Source organism: Papio anubis, chromosome 7 (genome assembly GCF_008728515.1).
Source record: "Papio anubis isolate 15944 chromosome 7, Panubis1.0, whole genome shotgun sequence".
Classification (NCBI taxonomy): Eukaryota; Metazoa; Chordata; class Mammalia; order Primates; family Cercopithecidae; genus Papio; species Papio anubis.
Window position 1 is genome coordinate 93943583 of NC_044982.1, and position 27180 is coordinate 93970762.

At 39.1% G+C, this 27180-nt stretch overlaps 1 long non-coding RNA gene across 1 annotated transcript in view; it reads left to right on the forward strand.

Annotated features, from left to right (window-relative positions):
* Positions 1-521: 521 nt before the first annotated feature.
* The window catches only part of LOC116275760, a 56739-nt gene continuing 30080 nt past the window's right edge, over positions 522-27180 (forward strand). Inside the window, exons 1-2 of the long non-coding RNA XR_004184994.1 lie at positions 522-2015; positions 10934-11032. This is a non-coding gene — a long non-coding RNA (uncharacterized LOC116275760). The remainder of the gene's footprint in view (positions 2016-10933; positions 11033-27180) is intronic.

The following is a 27180-nucleotide window of genomic DNA, read 5'->3' on the forward strand; positions in this document are numbered from 1 at the left end:
AGGTCACTTGCCCACCCACCCCCACCCCAGTCTCATTAAATGACCTTTAGTGCAGGCACAGGACAGAGATGATGTTGCCCTTTGTTTCCATAAGAAAGATGGCTTTCTGTTCATAAGAAAAATGGCTCTCTGTGTGTGTGCATGTGTGTGTGTATGTGGGGGGCTATTACAAATATTTGGGGGAGCTGCATTAAATAGATACAAATATTCCAATGCATAATATGTTTTTGCCTATGTCTCAATAAAATGGATGGGAGCATGATCTAGCAGGAATGGACTCCAGAGTCAGGCCTAGGTTCAAATCCTGGATCAACCACTTGAGAGCTCTGTTACTTTGGGAAATCTATACAGCCTCTTTCATCTATTTCTTCAGCAGTAAAGTGGAAATTTAAAAAGGTGTCCCTACCTTGAAGTTTGTTTTCTGTGGATTAGAGATAATAAATGTGGAGTGCTAAGTGTTTCACGGTATGTGTGCTCAACAAATAGAATCACACAGCATTACTCACAGGTCAAATTGTGGTGGAGCAATTGCTGAGCGTGCAAGACTACTGACCGTTCTTGCAAAGCTACTTGGCATAAGGTATATTTAACTTATTGCTCCAGAGGGATGTTGAGGATCATCTGCTTGAAATAAACAAATTCAATTATTCTGCAATGTAGTGGTCTAGAGCAATTCACTTGCTACCCAGAGGTGTGTAATGAACCCATTAGAACATTTTGCATATTCGGGGCAACTGTTGGGGTGTGGGATAAAGCATGCATAACTAATTCCATAGGGCTCTATCTAGAAATTCTGAGAACACCTTCAGACTGAGAGCAAACCACAGAACTGGCCTAGAAGTGAGGAGGGAGACTGGAGGGAGAGCCCTGAGATTCTTCTGCTGACTCTAGAGGTCACCTGACCCTGACACATAACTTTTACTGAGTTGACTATATCTCACTTCCTGTAAGTGCCTGTCCCTCATACTCACTTTCAAGGACTTGGCCAATCTCCTTTTGTAAATAGAACAATGCTTTATATTTCTCTATTACTCTAGAGTGACTATATCAATAATGCAGGAAACGCATCTGTCCAGCACAATGAGATTATTTTTCTGATTTCGGTTGACAGTTATGGTAATAGTTTGGCAAACAATCTACTCCACCATCAATGACCACAGATTACAGCTGTTTTTAAAAATCTCAGCCGCTTCTGGAAACTTGGAAGATGGATCGCACACTGAGAGAGAGATGGAAAGACATGCCATAAGCCGTAACGGTAGAAAAATCCTTAACTCTTTCTGTACATAAAAGGCTAAGAAAATATTAAGAAAAGCACAATGTGCTATCTCTGGGTACACTGTAATGAGAACAAGGTGAGGAATGACAGTACTGAGACACCGTTAGGACAGTCTAACATTGCCACGGGGGCCATAATGCAACAGAGAGAGTCTGCAATATTTCAGAGCACTGCATTTTATGTTGATAAATTTTCCAAGTCACCCAGGAGTTATTGCAAATATTTACAGGAGAGAAAATTGAGAAAGAATATTATCTTCCCTATTGGTCTTGATGAATAGAGCCACTAGCTAGTCAATAATAATGACCCAAGCCCAAGATTGTCATACGTTTGTTGAAAAAATAAACAATAAAACATGGTTTACCTTTACTTCTGCAAAAGTGATGAATAAAAGTTGATTTTTAAAAATTGGAACTTCTTAAGTCTTAATAACATGAGCTTTTCTTAAAAGTTCATAACAACTCTTAGAAAGGTTTGATTTTTGACATTTATTTTCCCCCTGTGGAATTTTTCCCTTTACTTTCGTTTCATCAGAAGCAGAATGCTGATCTTGCTACTGGCCTGCAACCTTGGCATTTGGCCAGCCATTGTTATCCAGGGACCAGGAGACAGAATGCTGGCTGTGCAAGTCTCCCAAGGTGCGAGCTTTCTTTCTGTCTGAGTTAGGAGGTGAAACCATTTGGAAGAGCCATTGTAAAGGGGAGGGCTTTGGGCTATGCATACTCCTCATATCCAGGTGAGTTCATTTTTCTTGTGAACTTTTCACCTAGGCCCCAATTAGTATCCTATTAACCTCCTTAAATATGGAATTGCTAAGATCTTAGAATACTCCAAAATGGACTATTAGCCAGCCCATTTCCTGGCTCCATCAGATGAAAATGCCAAAGTAGGTCATACAACAGAATTATCTTGATTAATGTCAGCTCTCTTGCATGGGCCATGATGTCATGCAAGTTAAAGGAGATTCAAATTTAATGCATCATTTCGATGACTGATTAAACATGGGATTTTCTGAAAAACATTTACAATTCCAGGTTTATAAGGATTCTCCTTTTTTAATATGACAAACATTTCAAATATGCTAAATTGATCAATTATACAAATGATAAATTCCCTTGAATATAATTTTTCATGTTCATGTTCTCCAAGGCCTAATATGTAAAAAGGTTTATTATCCCCAGTAACTACTATGTTAGACAAAAAGCTGTCAGCATTGTGCCCCTTTCCTATCCATGGATGCAGGCTATTGAAGAAAAAAAAAAAAAAAAACCAACAAAAAAAAACTATGAAGATGCCACATCTACTCCAGAGCCTACTCAGAATGGCATTTCCAAATATAAATGGCTTTGCTAAGGCTAAAAAAAGCAACAAACTTTACATCCTTTATCATGCATTCCTAAAGGACTCCCTTGAAAAAAGTACTTAAAAACATTGTATCTTGGAACATCTCATATATTGGTGCAATTTATTTACAATAGTTAGATTTAATTTGTTTTCACATATAAAGCAGCTTTAGGGACTTATTAGCAATTTCAAATGTTACAGGAAAATATGTTGAATCTAAAGTTCATTATCACAAGTAAACTTATTTAAGTGAGATTATTTGTTTCTTAAAATGTATAACTAGTTCTTTAAAAGGCTTCTTGTCTTCTGTTGCATAATTTTACTTAGAAATAAAGCTTTTGGATGCAGCAGTTATGCTCTAAAGTCAGGATTGTGTCTCTTTTATGTTTATAAGTAACATGGACACAGCCTGCTACTATAAACACTGAACCCAGCTTAACATGCCCTGTGTTTTCCAGATGAAAATGCAACTTACTTTCGTGATTTAGGTTATGAAATTTTAAAATGATGTCATACTTTAATATGCAGGGGTTCCTTCCTGTAATAACCTGCAATGTATATTCATGTTTGCAATTTCTAGCAAGAAGTAAAATAACAGATAGCTTTTATGAAGCATCTGTGAACTTTGAAAGTTCCACTCGTCTGAATCAGAGCTTCATAGACACCCACTTAGCACAGACTGGGTTGTGCCAGGGCTAGAGTAATTGCCTGCCAAAGGGATCCTGACCACCCCTCCTCTTCTTTCTGATCAGGCCACTGATCACTAAGAAACCAGTGGTGAGCTACTACTTTTTTTTTTTTTTGCAGTGTTAAGATGTAAATTTATTTATTTATTTATTTATTTTGGCTTAGGAAATTTTGTTTATTTTCACATTTTTAAAATTAGCACTTTCAAATTTATCTGTTTGTTATTTTTTCTTTTTTTTTTTTTTTTTTTTAATTTATTTATTATTATTATACTTTAAGTTGTAGGGTACATGTGCATAACATGCAGGTTTATTACATATGTATGCTTACTTGTTGCCATGTTAGTCTGCACCCATCAACTGGAGTCATTTACATCAGGGCTGTGAAACTCCCAATGCAATCCTCCCCCCTCCCCCCTCCCATGATAGGCCCGGTGTGATGTTCCCCTTCCACAGGTCCAAGTGATCGTTGTTCAGTTCCCACCTATGAGGTGAGAACTTGTGTGGTGTTTGGTTTTTCTGTTGTTCTTGTGATAGTTTGCTTTAAGAATGATGGTCGTTGGTCTGTCAATCTAATTAAAATATCGTGTAAACATGCGTGTGCATGTGTCTTTATAGCAGCATAATTTATAATCGCTTTGGTATATCCCCGGTAATGGGATGGCTGGGTCATATGGTACATCTGGTTCTAGATCGCCCGAGGAATGCATGCATACTGTTTTCCATAATGGTTGAACTGGTTTACAATCCCACCAACAGTGTAAAGAAGTGTTCCTATTTCTCCACATCCTCTCCAGCACCTGTTGTTTCCTGACTTTTAATGATGGCCATTCTAACTGGTGTGAGATGGTATCTCATTGTGGTTTTGATTTGCATTTCTCCTGATGTGGCCAGTGATGATGAGCATTTTTCATATGTCTGTTGGCTGTATGAATGTCCTCTTTTTGAGAAATGTCTGTTCATATCCTTTGCCCACTTTTGATGGGGTTGTTTGTTTTTTCTTATACTAGAATTTGTTGGAGTTCTTTGTAGGTTCTGGATATTAGCCCTTTGTCAGATGAGTAGATTGCAAAAATTTTCTCCCATTCTGTAGGTTGCCTGTTCACTCTGATGGTGGTTTCTTTTTGCTGTGCAGAAGCTGCTTTAGTTTAATTAGATCCCATTTGTCAATTTGCAGCTTTTGCTGCGTTGCTTTTGGTGTTTTAGACATGAAGTCTTTGCCCATGCCTATGTCCTGAATGGTACTACCTAGGTTTTCCTCTAGGATTTTTATGGTATTAGGTCTTTGTTTAAGTCTCTAATCCATCTTGAATTGACAACAAGTATAAGGAGTAGGGAAAGGATCCAGTTTCAGCTTTCTACTTATGGCTAGCCAATTTTCCAGCAGCACCATTTATTAAATAGGAATCCTTTCCCATTTCTTGTTCTCAGGTTTGTCAAAGATCAGATGGCTGTAGATGTGTGGTATTATTTCTGAGGACTGTTCTGTTCCATTGGTCTATATCTCTGTTTTGGTACCAGTACCATGCTGTTTTGTTACTGTAGCCTTGTAGTATAGTTTGAAGTCGAATTTGGCGTGATGCCTCCAGCTTTGTTCTTTGACTTAGGATTGTGGAGATGCGGGCTCCTTTTTGGTTCCATAGCATGAACTTTAAAGCAGTTTTTCAATTCTGTGAAGAAACTCATTGGTAGCTTGATGGGATGGCATTGGATCTATAAAATTACAGCAGGCGGTATGGCCATTTTCGCGATATTGATTCTTCTATCCATGAGCATGGAATGTTCTTCCATTTGTTTGTGTCCTCTTTGATTTCACTGAGCAGTGGTTTGTAGTTCTCCTTGAAGGGTCCTTTACATCACTTGAAGTTGGATTCCCTAGGTATTTGATTCTCTTTGAAGCAATTGTGTGAATGGAAGTTCATTCATGATTTGGCTCTGTGTTTGTGTTATTGGTGTATAAGAATGCTTGTGATTTTTGCACATTAATTTTGTATCCTGAGACTTTGCTGAGATTGCTTATCAGCTTAAGGAGATTTTGGGCTGAGACAATGGGGTTTTCTAAATATACGAAATCATGTCATCTGCAAACAGGAACTTGGGCTGACTTTCTTTTCCTAACTAGATACCCCTGATTTCTTTCTGCCTTGCCCTAGTATAGCCAAACTTCCAACACTATGTTGAATAGAATTGGTGAGGGCATCCTGTCTTAATGCCAGTTTTTCAAGGGAATTTTTCCAGTTTTTGCCCATTCAGTATGATATTGGCTGTGGGTTTGTCATAAATAGCTCTTATGATTTTGATGCGTTCCATCAATACCGAATTTATTGGCGTTTTTAGCATGAAGGGCTGTTGAATTTTGTCAAAAGCCTTTTCTGCATCTATTGAGATAATCATGTGGTTTGTCTTTGGTTCTGTTTATAGCACTGGATTATGTTTATTGATTTGCGAATGTTGAACCAGCCTTGCATCCCAGGGATGAAGCCCACTTGATCATGGTGGATAAGCTTTTGATGTGTTGTTGAGATCCGGTTTGCCAGTATTTTATTGAGGATTTTGCATAGATGTTCATCAGGGATATTGGTCTAAAATTCTCTTTTTGTTGTGTCTCTGCCCAGGCTTTGGTATCAGGATGTTGGCCTCATAAAATGAGTTAGGAGGATTCCCTCTTTTTTCTATTGATTGGAATAGTTTCAGAAGGAATGGTACCAACTCCTCATATACCTCTGGTAGAATTCAGCTGTGAATCCATCTGGTCCTGTGGACTTTTTGGTTGTTAGGCTATTAATTATTGCCTCAATTTCCAGGAAAGACCTACTATTGGTCTATTGAGGATTCAACTTCTTCCTGGTTTAGTCTTGGAAGAGTGTAAGTGTCAGGAAATTATCCATTTCTTCTAGGTTTCAGTTTATTTGCATTAGAGGTGTTTATAGTATTCTCTGATGGTAGTTTTGTATTTCTGTGGAGATTGGGTGGTGATATCCCTTTATCATTTTTAGTGCGTCGTTGATTCTTCTCCTACTTTCTTCTTTATTGGTCTTGCTAGTGGTCTGTCAATTTTGTTGATCTTTTCAAAAACCAACTCCTGGATTCATTGATTTTTTTGGAGGGTTTTGTGTCTCTATCTCCTTCAGTTCTGCTCTGATCTTAGTTATTTCTTGCCTTCTGCTAGCTTTGGAATGTGTTTTGCTCTTGCTTCTCTAGTTCTTTTTAATTGCGATGTTAGAGTGTCAATTGCAGTCTTTCCTGCTTTCTCTTGTGGGCATTTAGTGCTATAAATTTCCCTCTGCACACTGCTTTAAATGTCCCAGAGATTCACAATGTTGTATCTTTGTTCTCATTGGTTTCAAGAACATCTTTATTTCTGCCTTCATTTTAGTTATGTACCCAGTAGTCATTCAGGGCAGGTTGTTCAGTTTCCATGTAGTTGGCCGGTTTGATTGAGTTGCTTAGTCTGAGTTCTGGATTTGATTGCACTGTGGTCTGAGACGGTTGTTATAATTTCTGTTCTTGTACATTTGCTGAGGAGTGCTTTACTTCAATTATGTGGTCAATTTTGGAGTAAGTACGATGTGGTGCTGAAGAATGTATATTCTGTTGATTTGGGTGGAGAGTTCTATAGATGTCTATTGGTCTGCTTTGCTGCAGAGATGAGTTCAATTCCTGGACATCCTTGTTAACTTTCTGTCTCGTTGATCTGTCTAATGTTGACAGTGGGTGTTGAAGTCTCCCATTATTATTGTATGGGAGTCTAAGTCTCTTTGTGAAGTCTCTAAGGACTTGCTTTATGAATCTAGGTGCTCCTGTATTGGGTGCATATTTAGGATGGATTAGCTCTTCCTGTTGAATTGATCCCTTGACCATTATGCTTAATGGCCTTCTTTGTCTCTTTTGATCTTTGATGGTTTAAAGTCTGTTTTATCAGAACTAGGATTGCAACCCCTGCTTTTGTTCTCCATTTGCTTGGTAAATCTTCCTCCATCCCTTTATTTTGAGCCTATGTATGTCTCTGCTGGCGTGGGGTCGTTCTCCTGAATACAGCAGACTGATGGGTCTTGACTCTTTATCAGTTGCCAGTCTGTGTCTTTCATTGGAGCATTTAGTCCATTTTACATTTAAGGTTAAGATTGTTATGTGTGAACCAGTCCTGCCATTATGATATTAACTGTGGTTATTTTTGCTGGTTAGTTGATGCAGGTTTCCTTCCCCTAGCCTCGATGGTCTTTACATTTTGGCATGTTTTGCAATGGCTGGTACCGGTTGTTTTCCTTTCCATGTTGAGTGCTTCCTTCAGGGGTCTCTTGAGGCAGGCCTGAGTGGTGACAAAATCTCCTAAGCATTTGCTTATCTGTAAGGATTTTATTTCTCCTTCACTTATGAAACTTAGTTTGGCTGGATATGAAATTCTGGGTTTAAAATTCTTTTCTTTAAGAATGTTGTGGCTATATCTTCTGACTTAGGTTTCTGTAGAGATCTGCTGTGAGGTCTGATGGGCTTCCCTTTGTGGGTAACCCGACCTTTCTCTCTGGCTGCCCATAAGATTTTTCCTTCATTTTCAACTTTGGTGAATCTGGCAATTATGTGTCTTGGAGTTGCTCTTCTCGAGGAGTATCTTTGTGGCGTTCTCTGTATTTCCTGGATTTGAATGTTGGCTGCCCTACTAGGTTGGGAAGTTCTCCTGGATGATATCCTGAAGGTGTTTTCCAGCTTGGTTCCATTTCCCCCCTCACTTTCAGGCACCCCAATCAGGCAATTTGGTCTTTTACATAATCCCATACTTCTTGCAGGCTTTGTTCATTTCTTTTTTCTTCTTTTTCTTTGGTGTCTCTTCTCGCTTCATTTCATTCATTTGATCCTCAATCGCTGATACTCTTTCTTCCAGTTGGTCGAATTAGGTTACTGAAGCTTGTGCATTTGTCCGCGTATTTCTCGTGTCATGGTTTTCATCTTTCATTTCGTTTATGACCTTCTCTGCATTAATTAGTCTAGCCGTCAGATTCTTCACTTTTTTTTTCAAGATTTTTGGATTTCTTTTCTTTAGATACGTAATTCCTCCTTTAGCTCTAAAATTTGATGGACTGAAACCTTCTTCTCTCATCTCGTCGAAGTCATTTTCCGTCCCAGCTTTGATCCGTTGCTGGCGATGAGCTCGCTCCTTTGCGGGGGAGATGTGCTCTTATTTTGAATTTCCAGCTTTTTCTGCCCTGCTTTTTCCCCATCTTTGTGGTTTATCTGCCTCTGGTCTTTGATGATGGTGATGTACTGATGGGGTTTTGGTGTGGAGGTGTCCTTCCTGTTTGATAGTTTTCCTTCCCCAGGAGTGGGACCCTCAGCTGTGAGTCTGTTGGAGATTGCTTGAGGTCCACTCCAGACCCTGTTTGCCTGGGTATCAGCAGCAGAGGCTGCAGAAGATAGAATATTTCTGAACAGCGAGGTGTACCTGTCTGATTCTTGCTTTGGAAGCTTCCTCTCAGGGGTATACTCCACCCTGTGAGGTGTGGGGTGTCAGGGCTGTTTCGTGGGATGCCGGTGCAGGCATGTTTCAGGGGATCAGGGACCCACTTGAGCAGAGCAGTCGCCCGTTCTCAGATCTCAGCCCCTCGTGTTAGAATCCACTGCTCTCTTCAAAGCTGTCAGACAGAGTAGTTTGCGTCTGCAAGTTTTCTGCTGCTTTGTTGTTGTTGTTGTTGTTGTGTAGCTGTGCCCTGTCCCCAGAGGTGGAGTCTGGGGAGCAGGCGGGTTTCCTTGAGCTGCTGTAGGCTCCACCCAGTTGGAGCTTCCCAGCAGCTTGTTCACCAAGCCTCAGCAATGGCGAGCCCCTCCCCAACCTCGCTGCTTGCCTTGCCCGGTAGATCTGAGACTGTGTGCCTGCTTAATGAGGGGAGGCTCATTGAGGCGTCAGGACCCTCCCGGCCAGGTGTGGGATATGATCTCCTGGTGTGCCTGTTTGCTTAAAAGCACAATATTGGGGTGGGAGTTACCGGTTTTCCAGGTGTTGTGTGTGTCTCCAGTTCCCCTGGCTAGGAGAAAGGGATTCCCTTCCCTTGCTTCCCAGGTGAGGCTGATGCCCTGCCCTGCTTCAACTCTGGCTGGTGGGGCTGCAGCAGCGATGACCAGCACCGATTGTCGGCACTCCCCAGTGAGAGATGAACCCAGCACCTCAGTTGAAAATGCAGAAATCACGGTCTTCTGTGTGCTGGCTGGGAGTTGGAGACTGGAGCTGTTCCTATTCGGCCATCTTGCTCCGCCCCGCTACTACTTTTTAGAACATGAATAAATAAAGGAGCTTGCCACGATCAAAGATAAACATCCAACTTCAGATGGATGTTTATGCTACTGAGCCAAATGTAATGTTCCTAAAAATTAGGGAGCTTCAGGACCCCATATCTCTACTCTCTGAAATTCAACTTTTCTCAGATTCAAAACAGGGATTCAGCTTTTCTAGAATCTATGTGTCAAGGTGCACGTATCTGTCATCAGAGGAATTCCATCCTCATATTCTAACATCAGATTATTCCAATACATGTTCTATTCATTGGTTGCCTTAGTTAGAAAATTAGGCAAAATTCTAAGGCATATTTATGTGGTGACATAAAGAAATAATGTATTTTAGTAATAGTGGTTAGAAAAATATCATACTCAAGGACTTCAGTCATTTTTTTCTCCATCTGAGAATTTATATGAGTCCCTTTAACTCATTTATGTATATTCTAAGCATCTTTATCTATTCATGCACTTTTCAAGCAATGTGACTTATGTGTTGTATGATTAAAATGTAGAAATTAAAACTCAGGCCTGGCACAGTGGTTCATGCCTGTAATCTCAGCATTTCGGGAGGCCGAGGCAGGTGGATCACCTGAGGTCAGGAGTTTTGAGAGCAGCCTGGCCAACATGGTGAAACCTCTTCTCTACTAAAAATACAAAAAAAAAAAAAAAAAAAAAAAATTGCTGGGTGTGGTGACGCATACCTGTAATCTCAGCTACTCCAGAGGCTGAGGCAGGAGAATCACTTGAACTCGGGATGCGGAGCTTGCAGTGAGCTGACATAGGCCACTGCACTCCAGCCTGGGCGACAGAGCAAGACATTGTCGAAAGAGAGAGAGAGAGATAGAAAGAAACTTAAACTCAGAGATTTAAAAATCACACTGGGCCTTTCTGCCCACTCCTTTACTTTTCAATTTTATTTCATTTATTATTATTATTATTATTATTATTTTTTGAGTCTTGCTCTGTCGCCCAGGCTGGAGTGCAGTGGCGTGATCTCAGCTCACTGCAAGCTCTGCCTCCCGGGTTCAAGTGATTCTCCTGCCTCAGCCTCCCGAGGAGCTGGGACCACAGGTGCCCGCCACCACACCTGGCTAATTTTTTGTAGTTTTAGTAGAGATGGGGTTTCACCGTGTTAGCCAGGATGGTCTGGATCTCCTGACCTTGTGATCTGCCTGCCTCGCCCTCCCCAAGTGCTGGGATTACAGGCTACTTTTTATTTTTATAAATTGTAAATAAAGTATTGTTTATTTGTTTATAAAGTACAAAATAAATATATGTTAGTTTTTAAAGAAATTAAAATTAAATAAAGTTGGAGACTCAGTTCCTCAGTCTTACTAGCCGCTTTTCGAATGACCTTTAGATTCAACAGATTCTTATTCTTCACTCCAACACCTTCCCTCTTGCAAGTTGCTAGCACACCGATGTCCCAAGGGAGTACCTAAAATACCAGTCCGCCCAGGTAAGTATGGACGCACTCCTTCAGCCTGGCACACAAAGTTTCAGGAGCTTCAGCATCAACTGGCACAGCCTCCTTCCCCATGCTATGCCTATTCCCTTGTGACTGCCTGACAGCAGCACTTACTCAGGCTGTTCCCTCTGCCTGAGCAAGCGGTGCTTAGAGCCTTGTGTCTTCAACCCATACCTAAGCATCATTATATGTCTCTTTCCACTTTCTCCTTCCCAAACCCTACTCTGCACAAAATCTAACACTATACTCAATTACAATATTTGGACATTGACTTCAATTCCCTTCCCTACTGGTCAGTAAACCCAAGAGTAGATTTTACAATGGATTTCTTGGCTTAATTCAGTGATTGCTACAAGGTAGATGTGACATGAATGGCTGCTAAATCAAATAAAAGAATGTCCTCTGCTCCCTGTTGACCATACAAGAAGTGGGCAGGTGTGAATGTCTGCATCCCTGGCAGCGCACAGTGTGAACTGTCTCTGTCTCACTATCACAGCTTCTTTCTTGTCTTTGGTGAATATGACAAGTAACTGAAAAAGTTGACTCCTCTGAGCCTAGTGGAGATCTTACACTGTTTGACTCAGTTACTTCCCTAAGTCTGCTCATGCATTTTTTCCTGGTTTACTCTAAGCTCCTCCTTTACAAAGTATCAGATATAGGTTAGGGCTGCCTCACCTTATTTTAACAACATTAAGAGAGATGAATTTTCAAAAATGAGACTAGCCAGTGAACTGTGATGGCAGAGTAATCCCATTACTTTCAGAGGACTTGAGTCTGTTAGAATCACTCAAGTGTTGCAGGGTTGTAGTTTAAAAGGGAAAGGATATGATAGTCGCTTGGGGAGGTTGTTTTCCTCAAAATAGAATTCCCAATCTTGGAAGGGTTGTGTATCAATAGAGGCAGGGTCTTTAGGGAGTTCACTAAGATCATTAAAACAATCCAAAAGTGTTTGCTAAAATGGGTCAAAGAAGTTGATACCAATTATGTCCAGTTGTCTTCTGTCTGGGATAAGTGGGCTTCTGTTTCTAAACAAATGAATTCTCTTGTTTTGATTCTTTCTATAGTATCTCTGATGTGTTGGTATTCAGCCTTTTTAGAGTTAGGATTCATGGGGAAGGTTAAAGGGAAAATTAACAAATGTGAGAAAGAATGGCCCACTGAAAGAACCTTTCAGAAAAAAGGAGTAAGAAGAACCCTTAAATATTATTGATGCATCACTGGAATCCTTGTAACTATATTTCAGTGTTGATCTTAAATGTGGGTTACATAGAAATAGAGAGTAACACATATTTTGTTGGAATGATTAGGCTCTAAAGAAGTGTTTCTCACAGTTAAGTTTTTGGCCTTTTGGTGGGGCTGTAAAGGTCTCCTAGAAGGGCCAAGAACTTACCCCAAGTTTGATCTCCTTCTGTAAATGACATGAAATTCCACTGGAAGTTGGTAGCTATTAAAAGAGTTATGAAGAGTCACTAACATGTGATATTGATAAACTAAAATTAGCATGCTGAGGGAGTTTACTCTAGACCTTAATCTAGTATGGTGCCAGGAAGTCTGGCTGCTACAAAAAGCTTAGCATTGCTGTGAAGCTCCTACCATTTAGGGAGGCAAGCTGATTGTTGGAATTCCCATAGTTTCCAGAAAGCTTTGTTATCAGAGCATCATTAGTGCCTTATTGAGTTGTTCTTGATTTTCAATTGCTACTAAGTTTGTAATAACATTTTACTTTTGTTAGTTGTTAGGGTCTTTTGTACTTGCTCTACCTCACCTTTTGGGTTGCTATTAGTTGGGTGCTCTTTGCTCAAATGTCTCAGGAACCCCTCAGTGGCCTGGCAAAGCACATGACACACAGGTGTGGTATGGAAGTGCAAGCTAACATTTATCGAGGCTCACTAGTGCCTGAACATTTTCGAAGCCTGTTAGTTGTATGATTAATGTAATTGTCAATGCAACCTAAACTCCAGTTTCCTCAAACCCTTCTAACCTTCTAGATCAAGTCTCTGTTTAAAAACATCTCACTGTTTGAAAGAATTTACTTTTTCTCTCAATATTTATTTGTATGTGTGTGTGCATATGTGGTTTTTGTTTGATTGATTGATTTATTGATTGAGGCAGGGTCTTACTTGCCCAGGATGGAGCACAGTGCCCAGGATGGAGCACAGCCCTCTTGTCACATTTCACTTTTTTGCTTTTTCCTGAATCATTTAAAAGCAAGAGATTTTAAAGAAGAGACTAACACTTCACTACTGAATAATTTCATATACATCTCCTACAAATAAGGGTATTCTCCTATAAAACCACAATGCTTTTATGACATCTAAGCATATAAAAAATTGTACTATATTTAATTTCTAGTCTATATTCAAATTATCAAATTACCCCAAAATATCTTTCATAAATTAATTTTTCAGCTAAGGTCCAATTAATGTTGACAAATTACATTTGATGAGTTCTACCCTACCTTTTTATTTAAGACATGGACATTTTGAAAACTCCAGGCCAGTTGATTGTAGAATATGCCTCATTTTTTATTTATCTAATTAACTTTCTCAAAGTGTTGTTCATTTTTCTCTCCTATCCCTTGTATTCCCCATATAAACTAGAAATTAGATAGAAAGCGTTGATTAGATTTGTGCTCACTATTTTGGTGAGGTTAATCCATTGATAACGTGTACTTCATGTTGAATCACGTGAGAAACTACATAATGTCAAGTGCTCCTTTTATTGATTAGGATGTTTGACTTGTTTATTTTGTTAATACGATAACTGCTGGATCTATCCATTATAACAGTAGATTTTTCCTTTTGTAATTTATAATTACTGTGTGGGGTGATTGTATTCGTTTTTCCATTCTTGCTGTAACAAATGACTTCAAATACAGCAGCATAAAACAAAACAAATTATCATCTTGCAGTTCTGTAGATTAGAAGTCCAAAACGGATCTCAGGAGACTAAAGTCAATGTGTTGGCAGGACTACATTACCTTCTAAATGCTATAGGGGAGAATCAGTTTCTTTGGATTTTCCAGCCTCTAGAGGCCACTCACATTACTTGACTCTTTCCTCTGTCTTCACAGCCAGTGGTGGTCAAGTCCTTTTCAAATCACATCACTCTAACCATCTCTCTGTCTCCTTCTTCCAATTTTAAGAACCCTTGTGGTTCAACTGGATCTATTTAAATAATCCAGTGTAATCTCTTTATTTTAAAATCAAATGACAAAGTATTATAATTCCATCTATGACATTAATCCCCTTCTGCCATGTCACCTAACATATTCACTGGTTCCAGGAATTAGGACACAAACATTTTTGGGGAGACCATTATTCTACCTTCAACATGACATTTTGGTGTTGTGCAAATAACCTGTTTCCCAGCAACATATCACTTGATAGTTTTAACTTCCATTGATAATCCTTGGTTTTGTCAGTAATTGGGTGATGCAAGCATTGGTGATCTACTTATATTATTCCTCCTACAGTTATGAGCTAGTATTCTTCCTAAAAGAAATGTTCTATATTATCTCCTCTATCTATCTGTCTTCCTTTTTAATATCACTATAGGCTCTTGGGTTTTTAAATTATTATAATAAATTGATGTATTAATTTTGTTAATGTTATAACTGCTGGATTTGTTCATTGTAATAGAAGTTTTTTTTTTATAATACATTATCACCGTTTTTGATTTTGATCTACCAAATTTGGCCAGTGGGAGTCCTGTAAATCAAGATCCTATGTCCTTTTGAGATATGCCCTTATTTTCTGTTACAAGCACATGCTACAGCTCACCTTGCGCTTTCTCTGAAGGAGACGTGAAATCAGCTGTTCCCTCACCCTTCTATTCAAAGACAGCAGTGGAACTTAGAACTCAAGATTTGAGTGTTTGGTGCATTACTGCTACTGGGATATTAAGGTTTTTAGGCTAGGAATGAATAGATGCAATAGATAGATAGATAGATAGATAGATAGATAGATAGATAGATAGATAGAGTCATGTATAAACCATGAGTTTATATGGATATTTCCAATTCAAATTTAATATTAATATTGTAGTGTTTTGCTCAATTTTTTCCTAAATTTTGTACTTTTTTGTGACAGTGAAATTCTTAGTTTCTAATCCTATAATATGGAAAAAACATTCAAAATTACAATCAGCAATGATCTTTTTGTGCATATTTAAGATTGATTTTTGATTCTCTCTGTTCTCAGAATATACCTTATTAAAAACCTATAGTCAGAGTAGTGTCCAAAAATTACTTGGAAGAAGTATTTCTTCTGTGTTGTTATGTTATCAGTTTTATAAAAAGTTAGGTTTATTTTTCTATTTTATTCAATTTTATGGTGATTTTTTTCTTTTTGATTTAATATCATGCTGTGAATGTGTAAAATGTTTCTGTCATTCAGAAGTTAAACCTACAAGAAAGATGTCCTCTGTCAAGTTTCTCCCTCATCACTACCACCTCCACCCTTTTCCCTTTCTTTTCTTCTTTTTCTTTTTCTTTCTTTCTTTTTTTTTTTTTTTTTTGAGACAGAATCTCACTCTGTCACCCAGGCTGGAGTGCAGTGGTGCGATCTCTGCTCACTGTAACCTCCGCCTCCCGGATTCAAGAGATTGTCATTCCTCAGCCTCCCGAGTAGCTGCGATTACAGGCACGTGCCCCTGTTTCCCTTTCTATTGAGAATTTTCTTGTGCATTTGCTGATAATCCTTCAAATATTTCTCTTTGGAAAAATAGTGTACACATATATAACCTTTTATTTTTTACATTAAAGTAGCTCACTACTGTTATATACTTTGATTGTTTTACCTAAAAATATATCCTAGAAATCATAGAGTGGATTCTTTGTTCTTGTCCTGACACAGATGTCATAATTTTATGGGGTAGATACTATTACTATCAGCATTTTGCAGATGAAAAAACTGAGGCATAGAAAATGAGTAACTTGCTGAAAGTCATTCAGTTTGTAGGTAGGAAGGGTGTGGACCTAAGTAGTCTGCTTTCTGAATCTGTTCTTTTAACCACACCCTATAAGCATTCAGACACAAATGCACATCCTTTTATCTTGCCCTATGGCAATGTTAATGAAGCTGGCAAAGTTTCTTCTTTTTTTTTTTTTCCTTCTTTCCCTCCCTTCCTTCCTTCCTTCCTTCCTTCCTTCCTTCCTTCCTTCCTTCCTTCCTTCCTTCCTTCGTGTTGTTCTAACATCATTTAATTTTAAGAAAAATTGAGCCTCTACTGTCCAGTTATTATTAGAAGTTCATGAAAGTATCTCAGTTATTTTACTTCCTTAACACATATATTAGAGTGATAGTCATTGATTTTCGGAGCTAGAAGAGGTCTTTGAAATTATTTAATCCAGTATCTCCATTTTACTGGTTCAGGGTTCTGAGTATAGAGGTAAGAAGACTGATCTAAGGTCAAATATTTAGAGGCAGAGTGACACCTGGAGCTCTGGTCTCCTAAGTACTAATCTAGAGTTGTTTTTCACTGTAATACAAGACTCAATGGGAAATACATCAAGAGACAGATATCTAATGTCTCCAGTAACACACAGCTCAAGAAAAATGGATATTATCACACTTTGTGCTATAGCCTTTGACTACCGAATCCAATAATCCAAAATCTTAGCTCAATCCTCTCTAAGTCCAACAGTAAACATTTGACAGACTTCCACTGAGTACAGTGAAATCTCCTCATGTAATATCTACTCATCACATATGAAGAGTTTAAGCACACTGAGTTGTTATAATAATATTGCACCAACTTAATAACATTGAAAGTAATGGCAAGAGTCACAATTACTTTTGCACCAACCTACCAGCACAGCACGAAGCTGAATGGCAGTTTAGCATCTGCATATCAAAAACCGAGTCCAGCTAGAGATACATTCCCAGGAGCCTGCCTCTGAAGTGCTAACCTGCAGAGATTTGGAAAGAAACACATTTCTTCACTACTGTGGAATGTGTATGTTGTGTTGTCTGTGGATACATTAGTAGGTCTCTCTCCTAAGTACCTAAGGGGAAGTTTCTGAACATCAGCCTCACTCACTAATGTCCCAAGAGCAGACTGTTAATAGTGCACTAACAACATCCTGGACAGCTGATATGGTATCTTACATCTCCAGAATGGTACCAAAGCAGTTACTGGGGGATTAAAAATGAGAATTTGACAGCTGTTGTAAGATTTCACTTTACCCTTACCACTGTGAGTTAAAAACGAATATCAGGTCAAACATTACTGTGAGTTGAAACCGTCAACTCAGTTCTGGATTATTAACCCAGGAGGCAATTCTTTTTGGGGAGTCTTTCCTGCTTGGGTAGAAAGTCTGAGTTCTAACAGGGCTTTGTTTGTTTGCACCTTTCCTATAACCAATTGTCTCTCTTTTCCCTCAATTTTTCATTAAAACAAAAACAAAAACAAAAAAACAATGGAGTAGACAGGTTCACAGTGGTTGACGTTTGAATGTGCTGTTGGCTTATTTTTTCAGTAGAGTCTGTTATTCCATTTTTCTAAATGTTTAAAATAGCATGACAATGTTCTGGGAGGGGGATCACATGCCTGCTATAAAAAAGTCCTAGATTCAGAAGATATTCTGATGGGCCACAGAGCAGTCTCAAGGATGGTAATGGAGTGTGTTTTCTTTGCCGTTGTTCCTTTTATTCCTCACTTCTGGCCTTTCCCCTAGCTTGTACCAACAAAGATTCTCCTAGTAGCTGCTGCATCATACCAGGAGCCCCTAAGTTTCTCCTTGGTTCCATTTCTGATATTAATGCAGATGGAGTCATTGGTGCTGTTATCAAAATATAAATATGATGAGCAAGACTGAGAAGCAGTTGTTTAGGCCCACGGGAGAAATGTCCAAGAAAGAGGAGCCAAGGAAAGGAATTGAGATTAGCCTTGATAGCTGGGTAATGGGTTGACTGATTTTTTTCTTTTTTCTGATTAATTTCTTTATAAGAAATAAAACTAAAATTCCCATGTCATTTTGGGCTTCAGAAACTCCACAAATCCATCTTCTAAAGAAGGTAAAAAAGTAAAAAGAAAGATTAATCTCACTTTCTCACTTTCACTAATTAGACGGGAGCAATAACCAATCAGCTCACAGAACATAATAATACCAACAAATACAGCATGCTTGCCTTTATATGGTAAGTCCACAGACACTAACGAACAGGAGTCATAACTGATCACTTCATGCCAGGAAATAAAGCAAGAGTGGCTTTCTATATAATAATAAAGGTTGTTAACCATCAAAGACATTTAGACTTGAAAAGGCCTGGAGAGCTTCAAAGATAAAAAAAACTTAGTCCAGAGAGAAGACACACATTCTTAGAGTTCTAAAGAGAATTTTGGAAATGCTTATCAAATTTAGTGCATTGAAACATTTACATATTAATAAAACCCAAAATCAATCAAATTAAGGTTTAGATTTCTGGCTAAAATATTAACTCCTTTTGAAATGCATATATCTTTGGTATGCATGTGTGTGTGTGTGTTCATGTGTGTATGTGTGTGTATTTATATACAGTCATCCCTCAGTCATCATGAGAGATTTGCCCCAGGAGATTTCTCAGGTACCAAACTCTGCGGATGCTCAATATGGCATGTCCTTTGCATGTAACCTATGCACATCCTCCCATATATTTTAAATAATCTCTAGATTACCTACAATACTGTTAGAGGGAAAACCTTTTACAAATCAAATTTAACAGACTTAAAATGAGCAAAGAATGATTTTCGAATCAGGCTGCCCTCGAACCAGAATAGGTTCAGAGAGAACTCAGAGCTGCCACATGGTTGAAGAAGATTTAGGGAGAGAAAAAGGAAAGTGGCAAGTAGAAAATGGAAGTGAGGTCCAGGAAAACCTGGATTGGTTCTAGCTCAGAATTTGCCTTACTGAAACAGCTATCTGATTTGAACAATTAGCTACTTGTGATTGGCCAAAACTCAGTAATTGGCACAAGAGTAGGTTATAGTCAGCTTGCACATTCAGCTGGGTTACAGCTCACCTATGTGTGGAGAAACTTTAGGCTAAACTTCAAATATGTAAGAAGGCAGCTTTAGGCTAAAAACTATACATAATACAATGTAAATGTTTTATAAATAGTTGCCTATACCGTATTGTTTAGGGAATGATGATAAGAAGAAAAGGCTGCATGTGTTTGTTACAGATGTAGTTTTTATTCTGGAATTTTAAAATCTGTTTTTGGTTGAATCCATGGATGCAAAACCCACGGATATGGAGGGCCAACCAGGTATAAAAATTATGCGTATAGTTTTGCAAGAAGAAAAGCAATGACATATAAAACAATTTTATTCTCCTATTTTATTCATTAATTTATCCCATATTTAATAATGCTTGTATAGCTTTTGCCTTGTGCCAAGCATTGTTCTAAGTATTTTACAGAAATGGACTCATATAATCCTCACAACAAATTAATAAATTAGGTACTATCATCCTTATTTTAGACATGAGAGAGTTGAATCACAAGGAGTTATATAGCATATCCAAGTTCACAGAGCTAGTAATAGTTTTACTTCAAGAAAGTTTTGTCAAAATTTGACATAGCAAAAAATTCCTGGCCTGGTGCGATGGCTCGTGCCTGTAATCCTAGAAATTTGGGAGGCTGAGGTGTGTGGTTTGTTTGGACCCAGAAGTTTGAGACCAGCCTGGACAACATGGTCTCTACAAAAAATACAAAAAAGTTAGCTGGGCATGGTGGCCCATGCCTGTGGTCCCAGCTACTTGGGAGGTTGAGGTGGGAAGATCACTTGAGCCTGGGGGGATCAAGGCTGCGGTGACGTATGATCACACCACAGCACTCCAGCCTGGGTGGCACAGTGTAACCCTGTCTCAGAAAAAAAAAAAAAAAAGAAGAAAGAGAGAAAAGAAACATTCCTCAATTTTTTTCTCTTGACTTCATTGTGTCTCCCTACAAAATTTGTTGAGTGAGTTCCCTCCATTTAGGCCTGGGTAAGAAGGCAGCACTTCCTGTGCTTCTGAATGAAGTCCAGGCAGACTTCATTCTGGTGGATGGGTAGTTTCTACATACTCACACGTAGCCTCAGTTCCTCATTGTACATATTATCATGAGATTTTCAGGTTTGCTGAAATAAGAAATAAGAGAGGAGACTCACAGTAACAGAATATTCGAAAAAACTTGGTTGTGGCAGAAAGAGAAAAATGGTGGAGCTAATTGTAAGTAATGATCTCAGGGAGTAACAAGTTCAAAGAATGACTCATTCCCCTCTTTTTCTAACTCGTAAGTTTTATGGAATCACTGGGTGCAATAACGCATTGCCTTTTAACTTTAGAGGCTTCAACTTTCTATCACAAGGGTCACTGAACCATGAAGAGTGCTGAACTCCTGTCTCAGGCCTGGCAAACGCACACACTTGCGCACTCACATAATTTGAAGTGTAGCGTTAAGTCTAGTTGGTCACCTCTACACAAGAAAACTCCATGTCATTCAATATGGACTATTTATTGAAGAATCAGAGGTTTCGTGCCATAATAATGAGAATGATATCAGAATAGCAATAATATTGTCAATTTATTGAGTATTTACCATGTTCCAGGCACTGTGCTTTGCAGTCACATGGATTATCTTGTTTAATCCCTACCGTAATTATACCTCAAGTTTTACAACTGCATTTAACTGCATTTATGATTTGAGGAAATCAAAGCTCAAAGAGTTAAATGAACTTTGCAAGTCATACAGCGATTAAGTGGTAGAACTATCTTCAGTTTTTCTTGGACATCAAGCTCTTAAGTGCTACATCAAGGTTCTCACACATTAGTTTCACTTGATATGTGTACCTCAAGGAATGTATCGACATTATCTGCAGATCCTACTTTACCAAACAGTGGGCCGTCATTTGTTTATGCTCTGTAGGATATTCTCTGATTCTTACGTCATCTCAACAAACTACTACTCACCAGAATCTACACATCCAAAGGAAAGAAATCCTCCAATTTATGACTGATTTATTGTGTATACTCACCTCATTCTAACCAGGAGCCACATAGTAAAGCCAGTGATAAAACAATTAAATTTGGTTTAGAAAAAAAATGTAAAATCTTTTCTCTTGAAAAGATTTTGTGTTCCACATCCTGGTTTGCCCAGGTCATTCATTGTTATGGACAAATAGTAGAATGATGCAAAAGAAGAATGTGATTATTACAGAATAACTACTCCCCTGGTGACTTGAGACACATAGGGGTCTGTTGTTCCTTCTGCTCTCCAAGGGATGATTGTATGTCTCTGATGGTGTTGGAAATACACTGAGATAGGGAGTCATTCTTCGTGGTATTCTAGCTGATCACTTGCCTGCCTGCATGGCGCAGAGATCATTTGGTAGAATAGGTGAAGCTGTAAAACTACACTGATCCACTCAGAGATAGAAAGGTCTGCAGAGCACAGACTTTAGAGCTCCTAAAGAGAGCTCCTAGAAAATCAAAACATGCCCTTTGCTTTACCCACTTGGAGCTGATTTGAACAAGCAACAGGAAAACAACACAGAACAGTATCCAGTATACTTGGCAGAGTTTATTGCCAGTTGGAATTAACGGAACACTATCTGTTATCCTGTTATTCACGTCACCACCAACACCAGTAACATTTACCAAACACGAATCTTACCTGGCACTTGGTTGGTGTTACACAAATTAATCATCATCTTCTAAGAGCGTATTTGCTTTCTTGTCCAAGGCTCAACCTAACAATGCCAGACTGTTTAATTTGTGAATGCAAAGTATTATTTATGTTCACAAGTGAGCTCATTTTATCTTGCAAATTTAAGTGTTGCAAAGATAGTGATGTGTGACAGTTGTTTTCTTAGAAACTCCTATTTGGGAAAACTAAGCAGGTTGACTATATCCAGAGCCTTTGACTCTATGCTGACTCAGCACATTACATGATGTAGCATATTTAATACTCAGAAGTCACTATTCACTCCAGGAGATAGTGACAAAGCTCACCTTCAAAGAAGTTTAAATTCTGTGTCAACAGGTATAATACATACAGAATCAATACCAATCTATAAATTACACGTATAACACCATACTCTCGTATGTCTAAGGAAAGTCAAAAATTACAAGTCAGGGGCTAATAATGCCCAGTAAAAACCAGTAGCAGAGACATATGCAACTTTCATCTACATGGTAATTAAGAGGCTGCATGCTCTGCCCAAGAGATCTTCCTTCATTGCAAAATGGCGGCATTGATTAATTACAATGAGAAATTGTCAGTTCTAGGTATATTTGGTGTGATCAGTTTTACATCACAGAAACAATGGCCATAAATTCACAAGCCACTTCCTAATAATGAGGCAAATTTCTGGCCCTAAAGCCCAGGATCAATGCCATCTGCCTGGTCACAGCCAAGTGTCTGGAACACTGGACTCATCATTCCTTATTCACCACCATGCTACAGAGGTTGCTGTCAATTTTGGAAATAATTAAAGAGGGAGGATTATTTGCACGCTACTATTGGCAGAGAAAAAGAAAGCTTGCAATGATCTTCATTAAGAAGGTGGGACAGAAATATGGACGTGGGGTGCAAAGTGGGGTCAGAGTTGATTTTGGTTTTGCAGTACTCTGGGATGGAGTTACTAGATACAGAATTGTAAGTATATAACCCTGTGTTCTGGGCAGAGTTTGAGAGAAAACCTTAGAATAGATGTAGGATTCTCCTTAATTATGCCTGCCTATTTATGCTCTTATTCTGTACTTGCTTTTTATTGCTATTATTTTCTTTATCTAAATCACTAAGAAGATTCTGTATCGAGAGTCACAAATCTTCATAAAGCAAGGCATTAACCATTGTCCTCATCCTCCCGTGATGCCATGGCCACCACCCTTGAGCCTCTGCAGAAAGGTGTTGGGACTTCCAGAGTGGTGGGGTTGAAATGGATGATCTGGATCTCGATCATTCTCTCTGCCTCAGGCTTTGGAATGATGCCAACTTACTGCCCACCTGGGCACAGTGCTTTGATCAGGACACAGACCCTGTCAGTGATGTTTATAATCCACACGGAGAGATTAAATGTCAGTACCTTTCCCCAATACAACATCCAAATAAAGATGATTTCATTGGGGGCCAAGCCTTAAGAACATCCAGAACTGCTCAGAGCCATCACTAATTGTTCCTATTTTTCATCTGAAGAGCTTGGCAGGTCCATGACATTATAGCAAAAGTCTTCCCACTAGGACCTTGCCAATTTCAGCTTTAATTCCATCAGTAAACAACTTTGACTGTGTTGGGAAAATTCTATTAATCATTCATGTTCTGCAAATAATGATACACAAAGGAGCTGTCAGCACTAGGCAGCAACTTTCCATTTGTTTGGTAATTAAGAACTCCAGGCCACCTAATGGTGCTGAGATGCAAATTCATTGCCTGGTTGGAGCCACTGGAATGGGCTGAAAAGGATTCACTTACACTTAAACCCCTAATGTCAGATGATTTGATGGATTTTTCCTGCTTTTCTTAGGTGAACAGCAAGAATATTGCTTCAAGCTGAAATGGTACACTTTGAAAAAACCTCGTGCTTCTTTCAAGGAGATACAAACTCTTTAGAACACATACTTTTTGTTATTATTTTACTTTAAGTTCTGGGATACATATGCAGAACATGCAGATTTGTTACATAGGTTACAAGAACACATACTTTTCAAACCTGTTTCTGAATGATGTTTTGATGATACAAATATATAGATGTACATTTTTCCTGAGCTGAAATTTTTCATCACCTGAATACCATGAAATTTACTTTCATTAAAAACATGAGTGGGATTTTGTTTTCCTCTACAGAAACGCTATCATTTAGCAGAACCCAGAAAACTTTAGCACTGAAAATCTCCATGCAACGGGTAAACAGGTCATTTAAAAAAAAAAAAAAGAAAAAAAAAATCTGAGTTGTGCATAACTACATCTATATTGAAACTCAAAAAACAATTTGATACTTAGAATTTACCAAGAATTCAGCCACCATATTAGGAAAGGCCGTGAAACTAATCATCTGGAAGGCCAGAGGTTGCTAGTGGATCTCTACTGGTTTCTTATATTAATCAGAAAATTTCACCACAATGTCACACTTAGGAATCCAGATGGCATTCAAATGCTCCAAGTCCCCTATCTCTGTTTTTTTTTTTTTTTTTTTTTTTTTGACGGAGTCTTGCTCTGTCCCCCAGGCTGGAGTGCAATGGCGCGATCTCGGCTCACTGCAAGCTCCGCCTCCTGGGTTTACGCCATTCTCCTGCCTCAGCCTCCCGAGTAGCTGGGACTACAGGCGCCCGCCACCTCGCCCGGCTAGTTTTTTGTGTTTTTAGTAGAGACGGGGTTTCACTGTGTTAGCCAGGATGGTCTCGATCTCCTGACCTTGTGATCCGCCCGCCTCGGCCTCCCAAAGTGCTGGGATTACAGGCTTGAGCCACCGCGCCCGGCCCCAAGTCCCCTATCTCTATTTTCTTTCCGCCACTACCTTCTTCTTATCATAACAATGTCCAGTTGAACATTCTATGTCTCATAGGAAGCTACTGGGAAACAGTCCAGTCAGGAGCAACTCGTGCATTTATGGAATTTTTAAAAAGGGACATTCTCAGTGACACTTTCTGAACAACACACTGTATTCTTTCTTTTATTTTATTTTATTTTTTTTTTTTGTGAGACAGAGTGTCGCTCTGTTGCCCAGGCTGGAGTGCAATGGCACGATCTCAGCTCACTGCAACCTCTGCCTCCCTGGTTCAAGCAATTCTCTACTCAGACTCCCGAGTAGCTGGGGTTACAGGGGCCTGCCACCAGGCAAAACCAAAATCCACTCTGACCCAGCTTTGCACCCCACATCCATATTTCTGTCCCACCTTCTTAATGAACATCATTGCAAGCTTTCTTTTTCTCTGCCAATAGTAGCGTGCAAAAAAAAAAAAAAAAAAATTGCATTTTTAGTAGAGACAGGGTTTCACCATCTTGGCCAGGCTGGTCTTGAACTCCTGACCTCGTGATCCACCTGCCTCATTATAGCATCCCAAAGTGCTGGGATTATAAGCATGAGCCACCATGCCCAACCCAACACTCTGTATCCTTGCTTCTTGGTTACTTATTCTTCAAGAAGTTTTCCCTCTAGCTGAGAAAAACGTGCTGCAGCAGAATTCCAGGACTTTTTATTAACAAATGTTTTTCAAATTTAATTCTTCTTGGATATGTTTAGATTTCAAGTGAGGCTTCTATTTTTAAGTAAAATGTTTTTGTCTAGAGCTGAATATGTACTGTAAAATGTAAACTTTAATTATGGCTTTATATGAGCAATCCTTTTTAAAAATGTAAAAGTGTAGGGAATTTATAGTTCCTTAATATTCATTTGTTTCTTATAGTTAGGTAGTAGTCTGCCTTGTATTTAATTCTCTTTCCAGAGACTTCTTCTCAGCATTTTCCTTCTCAGTAAATTTTATGGACTTAGACAATAAGAAAATATTCTAAAAGAATCATATTAGAAAAAGCTTTTACTCAATGACCCATTTGCTAGTTAGGGATATTATTATAAATTCAATACTAATCAATTATGCCTAAAACAAATTGAATACAAAACATAACCAGAGAAAATAACATTGCCCTATACTCCTTTCTTCCTTTCCACATGAAAGGTGTTTATATGAATGCATGATATTCCATTATACTGTTTAAATTATTTAAAAGCATTTTTCTGTTTTCTTAAATACACAGGCTACATTGACTATGCATGTTTAAATTTCCACTTTGCCTCTATATACATATATATATATATGTCACACAAATAACAAATGGTTGCATTGATGTGTCTCCAATACCACATTTGTGATTTCTTTTTGGAAAAAAATGAAAATAAAAAAGTCATTCTGTGATGTTTTAGCTCCAGAGGAAGTTTTCACATGATCAACTCACACAAATTGATAATTTGGGTATGTATATTTTGAGAGCTGCATGAGACAGGTGGAAACGGTAATGTTATTTTATTTTATTTTTTTGAGACAGAGTCTCGCTCTGTTGCCCAGTCTGGAGTCCAATGGCACGATCTTGGCTCACTGCAACCTCCGCCTCCCAGGTTCAGGTGATTCCTGCCTCAGCCTCTCAAGTAGCTGGGACTACAGGCGTGTGCCACCATGCCTGGCTAGTTTGTTGTATTTTTAATAGAGACGGGGTTTCACCATGTTGGTCAGGATGGTCTCAATCTCCTGACCTCGTGATCCACCCGCCTCGGCCTCCCAAAGTGCTGGGATTACAGGCATGAGCCACTGCGCCCTGCCACAGTAGTGTTATTAAAACACTGACTCCATTTGCCCCCGACTTTCTGCGGTGATCTGGGTGAGAGAGGTTTGTTGTGCAGGAGGAGAATGAGGAAGATGTGAAGAAGACCAGCCTCCGTGGATACCCATCTTCATGACAACTTCGCTACCCCCAACGCAGAATTATTTGCTTTTTATTCCACCTCAGCCTCCTTTACCACAGCTGCAAAAAGGTCAGACTCACATTTCAATCTTAGATCACTACTTCCTAGCTTTTTGGCCCTTTCTCACTCTATACACCATATTCCGCCTACTTTTCAACTTCACCAAGTGCCTGATCCCTGCACTTCTACTCTCAGGATATTCCTGGCTTCTTTTCCTTTCTGTGCTTAACCTAGAACTCTATGGATAATATCCCAAATATCATCAACCCGACATTATCTGTGGCCTCATGCTCTCTACCTTCAGCTTCTGCTGGGGCCAGCCTCAAAGGCATGAGACCATACACCCTCAGAGGGCCCATATCCTCAGAACGTGGCCCTCATCCGTGGTTTATGATTTTCTACTCATAATCTTAAAATTTTGTCTAACTACCTTTGCATTTGTATTTTGCTGGTGAAGTCCAATGGGTCAATGAACATGTGTCAGGGGCTGGGACCCTCTGTTCATGCACAGACCTACCTGCCACCCCCTGTTCACCACCTTGGGGTACGTTTTTACCTGTATGCTCCCTCACCTCTACGAAAAATCACTGCTGCCCTTCACCTGCACTGAGTCCTGGAGAAACATACGAGAAGATCAGAGTTGGGCACCTGCACCTCAAGTCATGAGCTATGGGTATCTACACCAACCTCATGAGTACCCTGGAGCCATAGAGAACATC